At 35.4% G+C, this 19,807-nt stretch overlaps 1 protein-coding gene across 5 annotated transcripts in view; it reads right to left on the bottom strand.

Annotated features, from left to right (window-relative positions):
- LOC129746801 (protein outspread) overlaps window positions 1-19,807 on the bottom strand; it is a 609,098-nt gene that overhangs the window by 243,070 nt on the left and 346,221 nt on the right. For 2 of the 5 annotated variants that reach the window (XM_055740682.1, XM_055740683.1), the window contains exon 1: window positions 4,579-4,889. The exons of the other annotated variants lie outside the window; for them this stretch is intronic. The gene's annotated coding sequence lies outside the window, so the exon portion shown is untranslated. Of the gene's footprint in view, window positions 1-4,578; window positions 4,890-19,807 lie in introns of those variants that run through there. 5 annotated transcript variants of the gene reach the window in all.

Genomic DNA, 19,807 nt, shown 5'->3' with positions numbered 1-19,807 from the left:
AAGACATAAAATTTCCGGCTATAATTTAAGAGCACATTCGACATAGAATTATATCATCAATGATGTAAATTTACGTCAAGGAGGACGCACAAAAGCGTAGTATCGTTTTTGACGTAAATTTAGATTATTGATGATATAATATTGCATCGTACATTCTAATATGTGAATAATTCTACTAAACCAAAGCAAAGTGAAAGCCTGTCCGCCCAGACAAAGATGCCGCAGCTTGTGCTGTTGTCCACGTCGACCAGACACATAGGATTGATGGTATGCTGGTGCTTCTTGTAAAATTCAAGCCAGAAATCACGTTACACCTCATAACTACCTTGTTTATTTCTTCGGGGTTTTAAATTTTCCGTACCAAATTCATCAATATTCTGTATTGGATTTTTAATAGAATAAGAAACGGACTTGGTTGGTGCATCCTCAATGAAATAAAACCATTTGAACTATGGAATGAAAATTTATTTTGCAACATTTGAAAAAGCATTATAAAATAAAGTAATATTTTGAGATGAAATAAACTTTAAATGTCGTAAGAAAAATTTCTATTCATTTTTAAAACGTTATAGTTAAAACTGTTGTTTAGTAAACTGTAGAATTGTTTAAGTATAAAACATAATTTTCAACTAATTACTTTTCACTTCGATTTATATTCTCACACATATTATTGCAATGTGTTGATATTGTTTGGTCCTTCTTATTCATGATTGACTCTCGGTCTAGCCACCCAAAGCCGTCCTTCGAGAAGTCATGTTTGCTTGGCAATCACATGGACGTTAATACCAAACAATAACTTCGCACGTCATGACCTAAACGATAAAAAAAATTATTTCATCAATTTATCATGTACAAGAATAAAAAGTATCGATATAAACGTTTTTTTATCACTTTTACAAAAACAATTTCGCCTAAAAATGCAGCATGAAAAAATCTTTCATGGAATAATTCAATTAAATAAACAATTTTTGCATAATTAACTAATTGCGCTAAATACAAGATATCTCATTTTTTCACTCGCTGCAAGTGCGCTACACTTCGAAGCATAGCTCAAATATTCTATATTCTATTATTAAATTTTATTCGAAATTGAACATAACATTTGAGCATCCCATAGAAGCTAAATTTGGGGAATTTAGTACAATGATTTCTAAGATAAAGAATACCGAATTTCAGTGTTTCTCGTTTTGGATTTTTTCACAGTCTTTAATGTGTTTATAATTAAACGAACAGTTGCAGGGGCAAAATTTTCATAAAATTATGTATAGTGCAGTTTATCACGATAATTATAAACTTCATCCTCCGTTTTGAACAAGTTAAAAGCCGAAAGCAAGATGCTAATTGATTTGTCTGGGGTCAACACATTTCGGTGATTTAATTTAAAATACAAGACATATTTCTATGCGTAAAATTCTAGTACCTACCTACTTAGTAATTTGGATTGCATCCGTACTATCAAGATTAGCATAGAGCTGGGTTGAACATCAGAATAATTCATCTGTCGTCCGTAGGCTATATTGCGATCTATTTCCTTAAATGCCTAAACTTGTCTGGTACGCACTTTTACCACTTACATACATACAGTGGTGTTCGAAATAATAGCAGCGGCTCGGAAATTGTTTAAATAATTTAGGCATTTTTCTGTATTGTCACTTTTTTTTCAATTCTCTCTTGGTTTAGTAAGCATATTAGTGGTACGTAAGAAATACAAAAGATTTAGGATCTGAATATCAATTGCAGGCTGAGAATAATAAAAAAATGATTTTTGCCCTGTTCGAAATAATAGCAGCAAGAAATTAAATATTTTTTTAAAACAAATTATGAATTCATACCAAGTCTTTCTCTATGTGAAAGTCATTTGTGACATCAATACTTCGTAGTGTACCCGTTATTTATGATCACTGCAGCGCAGCGGAGTGACATAGAGTCCACAAGCTTTTGGCACCGTATGACAGGTATTTCTGACCATGCACGGCGAACTACCCATAGTTGCTCTGCATTGGTCGGCTTTGCCTCGAAAACTGCCTTTTTGATGTCTCCCCACAAATTTTCGATAGGATTGAGGTCCGGCGATTGAGCCGGCCAATCCATCACATCAACGTTATTGTCCCGGAACCACGCTTTTGCTCGTCTGCTGGTATGTTTCGGGTCATTGTCCTGTTGGAAGATCCATTTCAAGGGCATTTCCTCTTCTGCGTATGGTAGCATGATATTCTGCAGAATTTCCACGTAACCAACTGCGTCCATGATACCTTCTATACGATGGATGGGCCCAACACCGTGGTACGAAAAACATCCCCACACCATGATTTTGGCACCACCATGTTTAACTGTTTTCACGGTGTACTGGGGTTCGAATTCTGCACCTGGAGGACGTCTGACGAACATTCGCCTACCGCTGGAACCAAACAGCTCTACTTTGCTTTCATCAATCCACAAAATGTTACGCCATTTTTGGATGGGCCAATTGACGTGAGAGTTGGCGAAGTTCAAGCGGTTATGAATATGTCGGGAAGTTAGTAGGGGCACTTTCCTCGGGCTTCTAGCTTGCAATTCAGCTTCAATCAGACGTTTTCTTACTGTTGAGGTACTGATGGGAAGATCCAACTCTTGTTTCAGTGCTCTTGATGAGATGTGTGGTTGCATTTTCACCAACCGAATCATCTTGCGGTCAGTTCGTGAAGCTGTTGCTCGCTTTCTGCCACGAGTTTCACCCTTTTCCTTCCAGTGCAATGCGTTGTATACCTTTTTCGCAGAACAGTTAAGCAGTTCCTGAACTTCACGATATGTTTTTCCGCTTGCAATCAGTCGTTTGATGTGATTTCGTTCTTCGAACGTACAATGCTTCGAGCGACCCATTTTGCTGAAATATTACAGATTTTCGGTAATGTCTAATCAACCAAAACGCATCATGGAACCTTTATGTCTCTTACCACAACAAATTCACATCGAAAACTATGGATTTCTTCAAAACTTCAGCGATTTAGTGCACTTTGTAACCTGTGCTGCTATTTTTTCGAACAGCCAAAGAACGATATGTTTTCAAAATGGCAACCGAATAAAGTAAACAAGTGCGTAGTGCATCGAAATAGTCGAGCGTTGCACTCATCACTCATCCATACACTAACGTGCGTAACATATGTTAGCAGAGGACAACACTCATACAAGTACGCAGTATAATTTGATTCGCTTCACTTGCGCTGCTATTATTTCGAACACCACTGTACATCAGTTTCAGATATGTATTCCAGTATTCGACTTTCTTCCAAACGTATACATACCGAAACCGAAAGTCTTCTTGTATTCGACACAGGTTGTTCGGAATAGATAGCTGAAACTTTCCGATGATGCTCATATTCCGCAGCAGTTTTCCGGAAGTAAATTGCAGGCTAGAATGCCAATGCGCCAAGAAAGATTTCTCTGTTGAGCGATCGGGCTCCGGCTGTCGATGTCAGGGCAGTCTACCGTGCAGGTTTTCTTTCTGGTTGAACTAGAGCTGCATTTTGGATTTCTAATCACAGGAACTATGGAACCTCTGTAAATTTTCGTTCTGAACTGTTTGTTATTTATGCAAACAAAGTAAACAATTACATTTATCAAAAGGGCGACTCTCAGTTATATCAACGATTATTGTAATTTTATGTGTATGATGATTTTATGATTTCTATAATAATATGCAAATTTAAACCATATTTACTTTTTAATTATTTTAGTTATCTAAAAATGAGAATACGACTTTTCGAAAATGCATAACGTTTTTTAATGTGTTCAAGACGCGTACATTAACAGGTGAGCTAGATAATGAGAAATCGCATTGTAGATTTCAATAGGACGAAAACATTTGGCAGGTTCTATTTTATCGATTTAATGACTCAAAATTCATTAATTCAGATTTTTAAATATCTGACTAATGGTTTTACTATAAAATAGAAAAAAGTCTGTTCCAAACCAAATGTAAAAAGAATCTTTATAAGAGCATAATATGAATTTGTATTATATATTTAAATAAACATAGCTTTATAGTACATAAAGAGCATCGCCCTTTTGATAAACCAAATTGTTTACTTTTGGCAGCTGTCATCATTTTCGATTTTGTCGAAACGAGTTGAGTTTTAACTGTTCAGTTGTGAGAAATAGTAAAATTCTAGAGATTTTGTGCTCGGGATGCGATTACAAAAAAGCAATATTTTGCAGATAACCCTGGGTGATAGACTGCCCTGTCTGGAGGTTTTCAAAAAGTAGGCCAAAGAAGACGACAACCATGATTGCTCAGGAGAAGGATCTATGATGGTTTGAGCATTCAAATTCAGTAAGTAGTAGGTATTCTACTTCGGAAATCTCTCCGAGTCCCTAGAAAAGTCAAACATATTTTAGAATTGTTGTCGATTTTAAATAAGTAAACAAAAACGAGAACTGAAATAACAGAAATTACAAAGTCTCGTTCACACAAGACAACGTTTGAAATATTTTGATTGATGCAATGCAAATAATTGCGGGTCTCCTGATGCCCGGGCGAATGAATGATAATTGAATTCAAAATTAAATGGTAGGTACAGAAATAAGATTTTCAAAACTTACTGGTTTTCGAGATGGAAGAACAGAACATTCTTGGACGTTTCCGAATTAAAAATGTCCCCACACGCGTAATGTCGCTCATGATCCTTTATCCTTCTTCAACGATCGAAGGTATTGTTTTTGCTCAAATCTGCCTTTTTAGGAAAACAAGAATCAAACATTAAATGAAGTTTTTTCTTCAATTATGAGTTTAACCTCTGTTCACTTTAAATTAAAACTACACTTCGGCGCTGAAGTAAATGATAGGGATAACGTTTGAGAGCGCTGTATTTAAAAACACAATCCACTATTTATGAACTCACACTTACGCCCACGCAGGGTAAATTTCTTAAACAACAAGTTTGATACAGAGTTTACAAGTTAAATTCATCAGGATAAACTTTTTGCGGCCTGCCACAACAACTAATGAAAGAACTTTGTGTTGACACATGGTTGTTAAATTCTCACACATAATTTTACATCTTCTTAAATTTAAATTTAGGTTCCTTTCATAAGTTTGTATTCAATGTGATTGAAGATTACATCTTTAATGGATTAGATCATGTTACAGTTAAGTCTTTCGAAAATTATGGCCCGTAAGCTTGGGTGTTTGTTAAGTTTAGATTGAAAATGATGTGAAATTAAATCAATTCCTAATTAGGGCGAAAAATAATTAGGTTTTCAAGCGTTTCTGTCTCGAGTAATATTATAAATTTTTTGGTGTGTAGATCTATAAACAACGTCCACCACCCATGGAAAGGGATTCTCTGGACCTTCACTTATCTGTCCACAGCTGAGAGAATTTTCCCACGTGGGACTTTTATCAACATCCTCCACGGCTAGTGTTTGAAGAGTTTCCGGTTCACTATCAGCGTCAATTGGCTTGTGAATCACCCCCGAAATGTCCAGATCAGCAACAATTTGAGTTATCAACAAGGAAAGAACACAAAACTTCACTGAACGACACATTGCGTAGTCTATGCGAACAATTCTGTCAAGAACCGTCACGGGAAGCTGGAAATCAATGACTGGACTGCTAGTCCCGAGCGCTAAAAGGCTGGCAAACTCTAAGCAGGCCGGGGATTTTTCTGCCTTGTGGGGAATTCCCCAATAATCGCAAAACCAACGCCGACAGCGCAGACGAGATGAGAGTTCATTTCAGTGCTGAAGATTTGCCAGGACTGGGGTAAAATAAAAAAAAAAAAAAGTAAGCCACGGCTATTGATAATGAACTTTACTATTTGAGTTTCAATGAATTAAAACGATTTGAATTGAGATTGATTTCAACATTTTCGAAAAAGGTTTTAGAAAAATTAACGGATTTATTGTAAGTAGGCATTGACTTACTCGTAGCACATTTATTGATGCCATTTTTTAAGGAATCCTAATAAAATATGAGTGGAATTCGACTCTAAAAATGTGTTTAAATGTGTCCAATACAAGTACTTACTTTGCATAAACAATCGTTAAATATGACAGTGCTAGATTAATTTTGTACGTTATTTTTGCTAATTTTGTACGTTAGTTAATTTTGTATGTCAGGAAAAAAAATTTTTTTATGCAGTCATTTATGCAGTTCAGTGTTGAGAAGTGAACATTTTGCCACTGAAAACATCATCGAAAACTGCTACTTTTCGGCACTGAATTCAGTGTCGAAAAGTACATTTCACGACCCACTTGATCATAAATTTTCAGTCGTTGACCTGGTCGTTAGACTCATTCGATTTGGGGTCATAAAATCTTCGTTTTGGTTCAAAACTCATCCTGATTTTTTGCAAAATTTTTAAGTAACGTTTACATGAGTGAATTTGAACTTGGGGAAAATTTAATATTATGTACTTTTTTTTGTTTCGATTATAGTCGTTTTAGCATCTTTATGGCATAAGCGACTTTATCAACGTTGTAGTTGGCGGATAGTTATTGAAAAACTTATCCGGTACAACTGTGTTCGATGTTTACTCTTGGCCTCGAACTCGCGAACATGGGCCCAGAAGACAACAGACTTGCCAACTGAGCTATATCTCAAGCCTAATATTTTGTACTGAAAAATCAACATCGTTTTTCTTTCTTCTGTGGAACCGAGCCTGCTAATGATTTTTGTGCCAATTTATAAAGTCTCTAAAGAAAATTTTCCGCTGAACAACTTTGTCGAAGAGAGTACTGTTTAACTGTTTAACTGTTTAACTGTTTAACAGAGGTATGTCTTTTGGCACTTAAATACAACAAATTCATTGGACATGTAGGCTCACTTACCCTACATATTTTCTGATTTTTCACACATTATCATGAAAACGAAAAGAAAAATAGAACTATCGTTTCCTGGAAGAGCGAGTCACCATAGTTGGCGCCACAGTTCTGCATTCAAGCCAGAACAAAAATATTATCAAATATTATTACTTCGCGAACACTTCTCACAGCGTTTCTATGGTGACGAATTTCAGCTAACGGTTCTATTCATATATTACATTATCAATATTGACCTGAGCGATGAAAACAACAAAACCAAAGCTAGGGTAACTAAACCTATTTTAGGAGGGTTTTTTCAAATAATTTTTGTATCGCGTCTGTAGATTTTCCGCATGATGTTCAGAAAATGGTTAACAATGTGTCAGGTCAATGCTTTGAATAAGTTACCTTCGACAAATGTGAAGTCAATATTCAGTGACTCTTCTTAAGAACTTAACTCAAACGGATAGGGCCGAATAGTTTTTTCACAGCCTGCTGATAAAATTATAAATTTCACTTGAGCTCCCTCTAGTTCACTGTTAATGGTTGTTGATATAAACTCAAATGAACCATTGCATAATTGAAATGAAAGGTAAGTGATGTAGCTCATGCTTAGAAACTACTGATGCTGACAAAGTAGGGGAGAATGAGGATACTTGATCCCTGGGGATACTTGATTCCTTAGCTATATCTCGAAACTGGAATGTCTTACAGAGATCAAATGTTCTAGAAAAATGTGCCAAAATGAGCAAAATAACAATGCTTGTAGTTTAAAAAATTTCAACAAAATAATTATTTGAGTAATTAAACTTTGTTTGAAAAATTTCACAAAATGTAACTTGAAGATCTTTTCCATCACTTTAAAATGTTCCTTATATGGGAAAATTATGAAAAAAATATTTGTTCCAATATATCAATCGTTCGAGCGTAAAATGAACTTCATAATGCCATATTTTCAAAGCATTGGAAAACTCTCAACTTTTTTCAGAAAATGTTTTCTAAAATGTTGATTATGGGTACAATTGATCCCCTAGAGTTGGGTACAATTGATCCCCCTTCCAAACGGCATATTCTTCTTCTGAATTGATCGTTATGATTGCTGATTACGAAATTACTTATATTTATCCAAAAACTAATATTTATACAACAATTGTATGAAGAAAAGAGCAAAAATAATTAATTTTCTCTTAATTATAAAAAATAGCGCCTTTAAGTATGCAATGTTATTAGCATTGAGACAAAGTTATAGAATTTTCTTTTTATGTCTGCTATAAATTGTGAAATGAGAACAAACATGACCAAAATAGTCAATTAACATTCTATCTTGGGGTTTTGTTTGATTTTTATACAAGGATTAAGGCTTTCTGACTAAAAGATCAAGTCTCCTTCAATAGGGGATCAAGTCTCCCCTAACTTCAGAAAAATCGCAATTTTTTTACTCCCACGAAAATGCTTCTAGTCCATCAACGGGTTCAAGTATCGTTCTAATTTTTAAAGCATAGAAACTTGAAGTTACAAGCTGTCAGAAAATGTCAAAGACGGCGAGTTGCTAAATTTTTCCAAAAAGATATGGTGAAAATAAGAAAAGGGGATCAAGTATCCCCACTCTCCCCTACTGTTACTATTTACAACGGATGTCGTCACGATATTACTCATCACGTTGATAGTCCTTTGCTGTTAGAAATAGTCGCTTTAAATGAGAGCAACGTGTTATTGGAAATCCGTAGTGATTACGTCCATATTCATAACGACAGCACATGAAGTCCCACATTTATAAGACTTGCAAAACTTTGGCATGATTATTCACTTGTTCACTGAAATTTTCAGTCAGGCAGCTTAGTAATGTAATGTGTGCATTTGCAAAATTTCTATGACGTTCTGTCAAGTGATTTTTGAGATAGCGTACACTGAAGAAGGCTATTTTTTTATAATTCTTAATTTGAGTAAGAAGAAGGCTATTTTTGATAACGTTTTCTGTTTCCTGAAGCTTGACCGACAAAATTTATTAAAATTTTAAATTTGGTCAAAGTTATGACAAATTGTTCTCCTTCGGCACAAAATCAACATATAACACTTTTTATCACTCAACCACATTTTTCGCGTAGTGGCACTATTCCAGATCCAACTTAAACAAAGAATCAACTTTGTTAGACCTATTGAAGTGCTAAATATGCAGGGAAAACGGTCGCATTTCGAGTCAGTCTTCTTTGTATATCCATAGTATTAATCGTTATAAAACACTGACTGTTATACAGCTTCCTCAGATCGTCAGCTTCCTCAAGTACTAAGTAGACTTCAAATTTTTCATTTTTATGCATTTTGTTCATCTTAGGAACACCCTGGAGAGACTTGTCAACGAAAAGTTTCTGACTGGAAACCTGGTGCTCGCCAAAAATTTCGTTTTAATATTCATTACGAAATTTTTCGCAATATTTCCCCGCTAGCGATCCAAATATTTTACACACAATGTTGTTGAGATGGGATGAAGGATATGCAGAAAATAAATCAAATTTAAATATTAAAAAAAAATATCTCAACTCAAAATCAGTCATTGATCTATTCTTGTGAATGATAGACGTGTCTGAGTGAATCTCTGAATTGAGATTCATAAGCATCGTCGAATCACCACAATGGCGTGGTTGGTAGAATAGGGACAGCGTGAGGCAGATTATCAAGGCTTCAGCTACGAATAATTTGTTTCTGATTCTGCCTCCGGTAGAAAGACGGATTGGCACAGGGAGTACAGTTGTTTAAGGCTGCTGCTACGAACAACATTATTTTTTATTTGGTCTCAGATAGAAAGACGGAATTGGCTTAGAAAGTGCAGATTTTCAAGGCTGCTGCTGCTGATTGTTTGTTTTGGTTTAGCTGTCCGGTGAAAAAGAACGGAATTGGCTTAGGAAGGGCAGATTTTTAAAGCTGCTGCTGCTGATTGTTTGAGTTGATTTGGCTTTCCGGTGAAAAAAGATGGAATTTGGCTTAGGAAGCACGAATTTTCAAGGCTACTGCGGCTGATTGTTTGTTTTGATTTGGCTTTCTGGTTGGGAAGGCTGTTTTAAAGCCTAGTCTACACTAGGAGACGATTCTCCTCGAGACGATCTTAGCGTCTCCCATTTCATTCTGGAAACACTGAGACCGTCTCAGGTGTCTAACAACAGACAACGGAGTTCGTTTCATAACAAAAATCGCAGTTAAAGTTGCCTAGTGTGGACTAGGTTTTAAGCCTGTTATTGTTGTTGAAATCCGGAGACGGTCTCAGTGTCTCCCGAATAAAATGGGAGACTCTCCTACTGAGAACTAGAATCAGGTATTTCACGAGACAGACGTTGGTCCGCTTTGTTGATGTTTTTTTTTTGTATTTTGTACCGAAAAAATCAACAACATTTTTGTTTCTGCTGTGGAACCGAGCCTGTTTTTGTGCCAATTTATAAATTCTTCAAAGGGGGAAATATGAGTAGCGATTCGAAAAAATCGACTTTCGATATCTTCAAAAATAACGAAGTTATGGCCAACCAACTCCAAAGAGCGCCGTAGCGCATGTTTTGCGGGCGAAGCATGAACGGAGAGCGACCCTTCAACGAAAACATGTTCAGACCAGTTATATTTTGTGTTTTCGGAGAAGAAGCATCACACGACCCTTATTCTTTTCCAGAAATTGGATGCGTTCGTGCAGCTGCGCAGAAGTAAGTTTTTGGCAGTGAATAGTGGGTACTCCGTGACTGTAGTTCTTTCCGTAAAACTCGAATGAAAAAGAGGCCTATTGTACATAATCGATTTCAAGCTGAGAAAGTATTACTTTCCGACGAAAGTATCAGTTCCATTGCCAAAAAATTGAAGGCTAATCATGAGTCATTAGCATCAGAAGATCTGGTATAGCATCTTGAATTTTCTGGCAATGTTTTTCGCTATCTCGGAAACTGTAAAATGCAAACAGTGTGATGGAGATGAACGATTCACAACAGAAAGCACTCGAGGGCTCGGCTTTAAATTTGTCATCATCACATGTGGATCTTGTAACCCTACGTTTATCCCGTCGTGTACTTTCATCTACAATGCATATGAGATCAACACTACATTCTGTTTCGTTATGCGTACATTGGGCATTAGTTTGGCAGGAGCTGCAAAAATCTGAGGCTTGAAGGACTTGCCCCACCCAATTCGTTAACCAACATACGACGTAATAACTGGAAACATCTATAAGGCCACGTCAACTGTCGCTGATCTAGTGTTGAAGCAAGCCGTGGCTGAAGAGCAGCAAGAGATAGTGAAAGAAAATCCAAGTGATGATCCAACAAAATTGACCGTATCGGGAGACGGGACCTGGCGCAAGAGAGGCTTCAACTCGTTGCAAGGGGTGGCGGTGCTAGTAGGACATTGTACCGGGTAAGTTGTTGATTTTGAAGTATAGTCCACTTACTGTGCAGAATGCAACTACTGGAACAAGTATATCAATTCTGAGCGATACCATGAATGGAAGTCCACCCACAATGCAAAATGTCTGGCCAATCACTCTGGATCCGCCGGAAAATAGGAGGTGGATTCCAAGAAGCATGGCGTGATGTATACGAATTATATAGGAGTCGGTGATTCGAAAACATATATGTTGGATTTAAAACCGTATGGCGATGAGGTGGAGATTGTCAAAAAAGAGTGCGTAGGTCACGTACAGAAAAGGATGGGGTCCCGTCTTCGAGAGTGTAAAAGAAAAACCCCAGGAATAGAAGGCAAGAAAAAGTTGACGGCAAAGGTCATTGATAAACTAACCATCTACTACGGATTAGCCATAAGCAGAAACAGCAGCTCGAAGGATGAAATGAACGAAGCCATATGGGCTACGTTTCATCATCACTCCTCAAACGACAGCAACACGCAACACCAGTACTGCCCCGATGGAGAATCTTGGTGCAAATGGCAGCAGGCTAAGGCCAAAAACGAACTGGACAACTTCCGCCATGCTAATATAGCATTGCTCAAAACCGCATTGTACCCAATAAAGCCGATTTATGAAGATCTGAGCACAACACATTGCTAGAACGCTGTGTTGGCGGATTCACCCAAAATTACAATGAGAGTTTCAATCAAATTGTATGGAAGACAGCCCCTAAACCAACCCACAGTGGCTCTAAAATCGTAAACATCGCTACTTTTTTGACAACCTGCATGTTTAACAGCTTTGCTAGAAATCATGCACGTGTTAGGAATATCACTCAGGCCGAGCGCCCACGCGTACGTTGCAGAACAGAATGAAACTCGCATAGCGAAAATCGAGGTAAAAGCTCAGGAACAGACTAAAGAAGCTCGCATTCGGCGTCGACAACAAAATTTGGAGAGTTAGAACATTTCTTTGCTGTGGAAAAGTGAACAATATTTGATGATTTTTTTTTCTCAAATTTTCAAACGCGTTTTTCTTGAAACCACTTTTTTTTTGTTTCGATTATAGTCGTTTTACCATCTTTATGGTATTCGCGACTTTATCAACGTTGCAGTTGGCGGATTGTTATTTAAAAACTTATCCGGTACAACTGTGCTCGATGTTTACTCTTGGGCTTGAACTCGCGGACATCGGCTCAGAAGACAACAGACTTGCCAACTGAGCTATATCACAAGCCCAAACTACGTCTTGAAATTCAGTAAGACTAAGCCCACCAATGGTTGCTAAACCTCGAATCGAGTACATTCAGCAACATATCTATCAACCCATCATCGCACCAACAGTCGCTAACTTGATTCGAGAAATAGCATTCGAGCAGTAGGTTGTTACGAGATGCGTTTATGTAGCAACCCGGTAGCAACGCAGCCGGTCGTCGCCTTCAGAAAATAAACAAACAAAAATACCAACCTGGAAGGCAACAATGGGTGCGAAAATCAGTAAATAGATAAAAACGCAACCAATCAAACCATCTAAAATACCAACCGAAATGGCAACTCCCGGTGGGCTTGGTCTAACCGTGATTTCTCGAGAACCAGTGGGCCGATTTCCATTCTTTTGGTTTCTTTTGATACATTATAAAATTACCCGGTCCTTGACGTACGGAAATTTTTCGCTAGTTTTTTTTTTATTGAGGCGCTTGGGATCAGAGGGGTGCAAGTGCCTGAATGATAGTTTCGAGAAAACGCGTTTCAAAGTTGTGAAGGTGCATGATTTTTCATATATTTTTGAATTCGAGCAGTTTTAATTCAACCAAAAAAGTTTTCAAAAAAATGATGAAAAATCTTAGTTTTGCACCAGATGTACATTGAAACATGAAGAATCGTTAGGTATACTTAACTCAAAATTGATGATTTTGGCACCCCTCTGATCCCGAGGGCCTCAATTGTCAAAATAGTGACGAAATCTTATATATAAAAATGGAGGCATATTATTTGTAACAACATCACGTATGAATGGTCGGTCGGAATGAAGTGAAATTTGGTATCCGAGGGTTTTTTGGGTCAGAGATGGTTTGTATAATAGTTTCGAGAATCTCACTTTTGATGATAAGGGGGTCCCCATACAAAGTTATCTCTTCTTCACATCTTATATATAAAAATGAAGGCGTTTTCTTTGTAACAACATCACGTATGAATGGTCGGTCGGAATGAAGTGAAATTTGGTATCCGAGGGTTTTTTGGGTCAGAGATGGTTTGTATAATAGTTTCAAGAATCTCACTTTTTATGAAAGGGGGGTCCCCATACAAAGTTATCTCTTCTTCACATCTTCTTATATATAAAAATGGAGGCGTTTTCTTTGTAACAACATCACGTATGAATGGTCGGTCGGAATGAAGTGAAATTTGGTATCCGAGGGTTTTTTGGGTCAGAGATGGTTTGTATAATAGTTTCAAGAATCTCACTTTTATGAAAGGGGGGTCCCCATACAAATTCATCTTTATTTGTTACGATTTCCATAAGAATCTATTCGCGAGCACGGTGCAGTTAAGGGCGAATAGATGAAATTAAACATTTATTACGATTTATACTTTAGAAGGTAAAACGAAGTTTACCGGGTCAGCTAGTTTTAGGTAAAAAAAACGCTGTTTATGTTCAAACGTCCGTCATTTTGTCCAAAATCCATTTTTCAAAAAAAAACTCTACGTCAAGGACTCGGCTCATTTCAGATGAAAAAGCCGCCCGTAATCGTGGTCACCGCAAACCATGTTTTGCCAGCAGAGCTCCACGGAAACCGTCAGAGCATCGCCATTTCTGGACCGATATCAATGGTAAACAGTGAAAAAGATACACAAAATGTTGTACTATAGGATGAATAAAACGTTGATTCGATACACACAATAGTTGATTTTTAATAAGCGCCTGAAAATGACCTATTTTTAGCCTCTACTCATATTTCCCCCCTTAAAAGAAACTTTGCGCTTTACCGAACAGTTTGGTAATTTTTTCAGTAAAAAATAAACGAACATCGGTAAATGAAAAATCGATTCACCGATGTTCGTTTATTTTTTTCCGAAAAAATTACCGAACAGTTTTTTTTTTGTGATGGTCCCACAGGCCCATTTGGGTCCTTCCTCCACCCCATACGCTTCTTTAGAAGTGGGAGGGACTATTTATCCTCTGGATAATTTTGTTTACATTATTCGATCAATTTCTGTACGACTTGTTTGTCTTACTCCCGCGTATGTCCATCACCGTACATTTTATTTTTATCTGATACTTCTTCAGATCTTCATCACATCCATATGATCCTTTTTAGGATTGGTCATTGTTTCAGGTTGACTGTTTAACATATTGTATTGTCAGTTTCTTAAAGACATTTAGGTTCGAACTGTCTTTGATGTTCAGTGGCAGGTTATTATACATCTTCAGTCCGTTGTAGAAAACAGAACGTTTGGTCATCTCTTTTTTCGTGTTTGGTAATCTAAAATCTTGAGCTCTTCTTGTATTGTATCTGTGTATATCGATACCATACTGCAGACCGTCCAATAAATAAGATGGTAACATTCCTTTCTTCATTTTGTGTATGAAAATCAAACTGTTGTACGCAATTCTCTGCTTAACTGTCAACCATTGCAGCATATCAAGCATAAGAGCACTTGGAGTACATCGATTGCATCGTAACACTACTCGCATTATCTTGTTTTGTATTCTCTGCAGCCTTTTCGTTTGTGTATCTGATGTATGAAGCAATATGGTAGCGCAATAGTCGAAATGTGGCATAATAACAGATTTTACGTAGATAATTTTTGACCAGAAAGTCATATATCTGCTTATCCGACAAAGTATTCCATATTTCATGGCAATCTTCTTGACAGTGTAGTCAATAAGAGCTACGAAATTCAGCTTTTCATCTATTTGTACTCCTAAGTATTTGACTTGGCGTACTCTTTCGATTGCACATCCATCGATAAACAGATTAGAACTAGCTTCAGCCCTGCGATTTCCGATAACCATCCAGTTGGTTTTAGTAAGATTCAGACACAACTTTCTGTATTTCAAAAAATTAGCAATATTCTTTAAATCCGCATTAGCTTCTTGTATAACGAGTTCTAAATCATTACCGCTCCAGTAGGAGACTGAGTCATCCGCAAATAGTTTGAGACGACCGTACTGTAAACATTTTTTCATGTCATTGATGTACAAGATAAATAACAGGGGACCCAACACACTACCTTGGGGGACACCTAAATTATTTTCTCTATATCGTGAATAAGATGATCCATACTTTGTTCTTTGCATTCTGTTCTCTAAATAGTTCTTAAACCAGTTAAGAACAGTACCATCGATACCAACTCTTACCAACACATCCATTAAAAGCAATCGATCAATAGTCTCAAATGCTCTCTTAAAATCAAGAAACACGGCAACAGTGTAGGTACCATTTTCGATGTTGATCTTCCAATTACGAAGTAATAAATTCACTGCAGATTCTGTTGAGTGTTGCTTCCTGAATCCAGACTGTATGTAGGACTTTGTCGACCGGCTCTTGATTGTTTCCTGTTTTGTGGAAGCGCTAAGTTTCGAAATACTCCATCCACTTATAGGAACAGTGTCATTTTTAACAAGAACTTTCATGGCCTTTTAGACCATTCGAAATTTCAGATGTAGGAATATTTATCAATTTTCAATCAAAATCACTGCTCAAGTATTAAAAAATTAAAAATTCAGACAAGACCGAGGAAAAAAACCCGATTTAATACACTTGACAGTGGATTGTAGCCTTTCTTTCAGCCTGTAAATGATATTTGGGTACATATAAAACAAAATGGATTATGAATTATGATTAATGAATTTCATACGCAATAAATCCAAAATGAATTTAGGAATTAAAGATTCAAAGTTTTTATTAGGATAAAAGTATTTTTATATGATCATAATTTTAATATAAATAACCTTATTTGCAACTAGTTGGAGATTTTTGAATGACTAGATTCTGGAATATCATGTATGATTCCGTTTCTATGACATTATAATCTAACTCAATTTACTCCTTTTGGAGTTACAGCATATGATATCTTCAAAATGGAAGGGGTATAAAAATTAAGAATACAATTTGAAAAAAGGTGCCTGACCATGTATTTCAAATAATTCAACCTCTCAAGTAGAGGAATCAAATACATAAATAAAATTATTGGAACAAAATTTCAATTGCTAGAGTAAAATACGATACCAAAATGCAGAAAATCGGTAGAATAAATTTTGAAAATTAAAAGTATTGAAAATTTTGAAAGCGTAGTATTTTTAATTTTGTTATTTTGAGATTTTTATTCTGTTTTGTTGATTTTGTCTATTTTGTTAATTTTGTTAATTTGGTCATTTTTTCAATTTTCATAATTTTGTCAGCATTCTTAGTTGATAAATTTTGTCAATTTAACCAATTTTCTAGATTTTGTCAATTTTGTCGATTTTAACAATTTTCATGATTTTGTCAACCTTTTCAAATTTGAAAATTTTGTCAAATTTGTCAATTTGGTCAGTTTTGTTAATTTTGTCAATTTTGTCAGTTTTATCAAATTAGTCAATTTTATCAAATTAGTCAATTTTGTCAATCTTGTCAATTTTGTCAATTTTGTCAATTTTGTCAGCTTTGTCAATTAAGTGTATTTTGTCGATTTTGTCATTGTCAATTTGGCCAATTTTCTCAATTTTGTCAATTTTCTTCGATTTTGTAAATTTTGTCAATTTGTCAATCTTGTCAATTTTGTCAATTTGGTCAATTGGGTCAATTTTGTAAATTTCGCCAGTCAATTTTGTCAATCTTTTCAATTTTGTCAATTTTGTAAATATAGTGAATTTTGTCAATTTTGTCTTTGTCAATTTTGTGAATTTTAACAATTTGGTCATTTTGGTCAATTTGGTCAATTTTGTCAATTTTGTAGATTTTTGTCAGTTTTATCAATCTTGTCAATTTTGTCAATTGAGTGAATTTTGTCGATTTTGTCATCGTTAATTTAGTAATTTTTTTTTCAATTTTGTCAGTTTTATCATTCTTGTCAATTTTGTCAATTCAGTGAATTTTGTCGATTTTGTCATCGTCAATTTTGTCAATTCTGCCAATTTTCTCGATTTTGTCAAATTTATAAATATTATCAATTTTTATGATTTTTTCAGCTAAGTTAATTTTGTCAAATCAATGAATTAAGCCAAGTTTGTCAATTTCGTCAATTTGGTCAATTTAATCAATTTTGTCAATTTTGTCGATTTTTGTCAGTTTTATCAATCTTGTCAATTTTGTCAATTTAGTGAATTTTTTCGATTTTGTCATCGTTAATTTAATCATTTTTTTCAATTTTCCCAATTTTGTCAGTTTTATCAATCTTGTCAATTTTGTCAATTTAGTGAATTTTGTCATCTCTTTTGTCAGTTTTGTTAATTTTGTCAATTTTGTCAATTTTGTCGATTTTGTCAATTTTGTCAATTTTTTCAAGTTTGTTAATTTTGTCAGTTTTATCAATATTGTCAATTCAGTGAATTTTAATCCAGTTTTTCATCGTCAATTTGGTCAATTCTGCCAATTTTCTCGATTTTGTCAATTTTATGAATTTTGTCAATTTTATGATTTTTTCAATCAAGTGAATTTTGTCAAATCAATGAATTATGTCAAATTTGTCAATTTCGTCAAATTGGTCTATTTAGTCAATTTTTTTTTTCTGTTTCTTCAACTTTGTCAATAACAGTGTTCGGCACAGAAGCGCTAATCCGCTATTCGCTAGTTAGTCCGCTAACTTTTCGTTAGTGGTTTAATTTTGCCGCTAAGTTTTGATCGAGCTAGCGAATTAAAAAGTTCCGCTATTTTTGGTTCCGCTAATTGAAGATCGCTAACTCCCATATATTTGTATCAATCCCTCGAATTATAAGTGACAGAATAAACTTTTTGTCATTAATCAAGTTAAGGTGACATTGGGCATTATTCTGATTGCTTACTTGGATTAGTTGGAAGAATGTGTACTCGATTTAGAAAAAAGATTTATTTAGTGTTATTTTTCTCTCTTTTAGCACTTTTTTTTCACAACATTTACAAAAGTAGATAACAATAAAAGTTGTTAAACAATATAAAACTATTTTTAACATCCCTTCATCAACATTTGTTCAAATAGGGTTAAGATATTCACTTTTTACAATACAGTTCTTAAGTGATTTTACAGATCAGTTCATATAACAATAAGATAATATTTCCATTGTAGCTTTCGTTTCAAGTTCAAATATAAATTGTATATATGTATGTTTACGTTTGACAATGCTCCTGCAAGTTTGAAAAAGGGGAGAACAGTCTACAGATTTTTAATTGTGATAATGTAAGATAATGTAAAAAACAATAAAATGAAATGAATTGCACAAAAGATTGTCTGCAATGAAATTGCATACTGTCTATTTTGCACAAAACCGATAAATCGAGTAAATTTTTAACCAAAACTTAAATGTAAAAAGAGTTACCTCCCATCTTCCACATTCTGTTCTTTTGCTCTTGTAATTGTACAAAAAATCGTTTTTTGTTTAAAATAGTAATTGTACAAAAATTCGTTTTTTGTTTAAAATAGTAAAACACAGAGAGTTGTTAAAATTCCCATCTTTGGCAGTTTTTGTTTTGCTCATATAATTGTATGAAAATTCGATCAATTTATCTAATTTTAAATTTAATACTTGAAACATATTTATTCCACCTCGAAGAGTTAGAAAAAATCGTAAAAGAGAGCGGCGTGACAAAAGAAGAGGTTGAAATTTGTTCCGGCCTTTATCTTGGTCAACAGTTAGCGATTAGCGCTTTAAGCTTAAAGCGATAACTTTTTTGGCACATTTAGCGTATTTTATTAGCGGTCGCTAACTTTGAATGAGTTAGCGATCTAATTAGCGGCGCTATTTTTTCAGTTAGCGATGCCGAACACTGGTCAATAATGATTATTAGCTTTTTAGCTTTATATGCATGTTCCAAAAAAAATCCCAAATGCTTCAAACTCTACTATGGAGGGTTTGGTGGCGCTACTGTTTGGTTGTCATCTTCCATTGGCTTCAGCAAGTGAAAGTTCAGATTGACCTCCAAGCCGTCATCGTTTTTCTCTAGACACCAACCCCAACAACAACAACGCAACGTTAGATCTGAAGAGAGGAAGAGAAAAGGGAACAAAAAAACAAGCTCGAGAGCTTAAAGCTCGAGAGGATTCAGTAGCATTTGTCTTAGGGGAAAAGTTCATATAACGCCCCATGTAGCTAAAACGCGCCACCCTTGTTTTGAAGAATCTGAAACATTTGAAGCCTGCAAAATATTGCCAATTTGTTCTAAATGCTGTGATTGGTCATGGCAAGTATGAATTTTTCCTTAAAATACCCGTGTGTCGAGATAATTTCACAATTTAGGTTTTTCGTCATTTTGATCTAAATTTTAAAACACTTTCAATAAGGTGTCACCAAGCAGAGAAAAACGAATAAGACAATATTTTCGGACACATCGATAGAGGAGAATCTAAACTATGATTTTATGCTAAAAAATCATACTGAACTAGCAAAGGTATGCTTTTTATGGGTATGTTCTATCACGGCCCATGCGCTCGTTATAACGCGCCAATCGTAGTAGGCTGGAAATTGCATTAATTTTTCAAA

This window comes from Uranotaenia lowii, chromosome 2 (genome assembly GCF_029784155.1).
Source record: "Uranotaenia lowii strain MFRU-FL chromosome 2, ASM2978415v1, whole genome shotgun sequence".
Taxonomy (NCBI): domain Eukaryota; kingdom Metazoa; phylum Arthropoda; class Insecta; order Diptera; family Culicidae; genus Uranotaenia; species Uranotaenia lowii.
The sequence above is the reverse complement of the archived record's forward strand: the minus strand, read 5'-3'. Positions and strand labels throughout refer to the sequence as shown.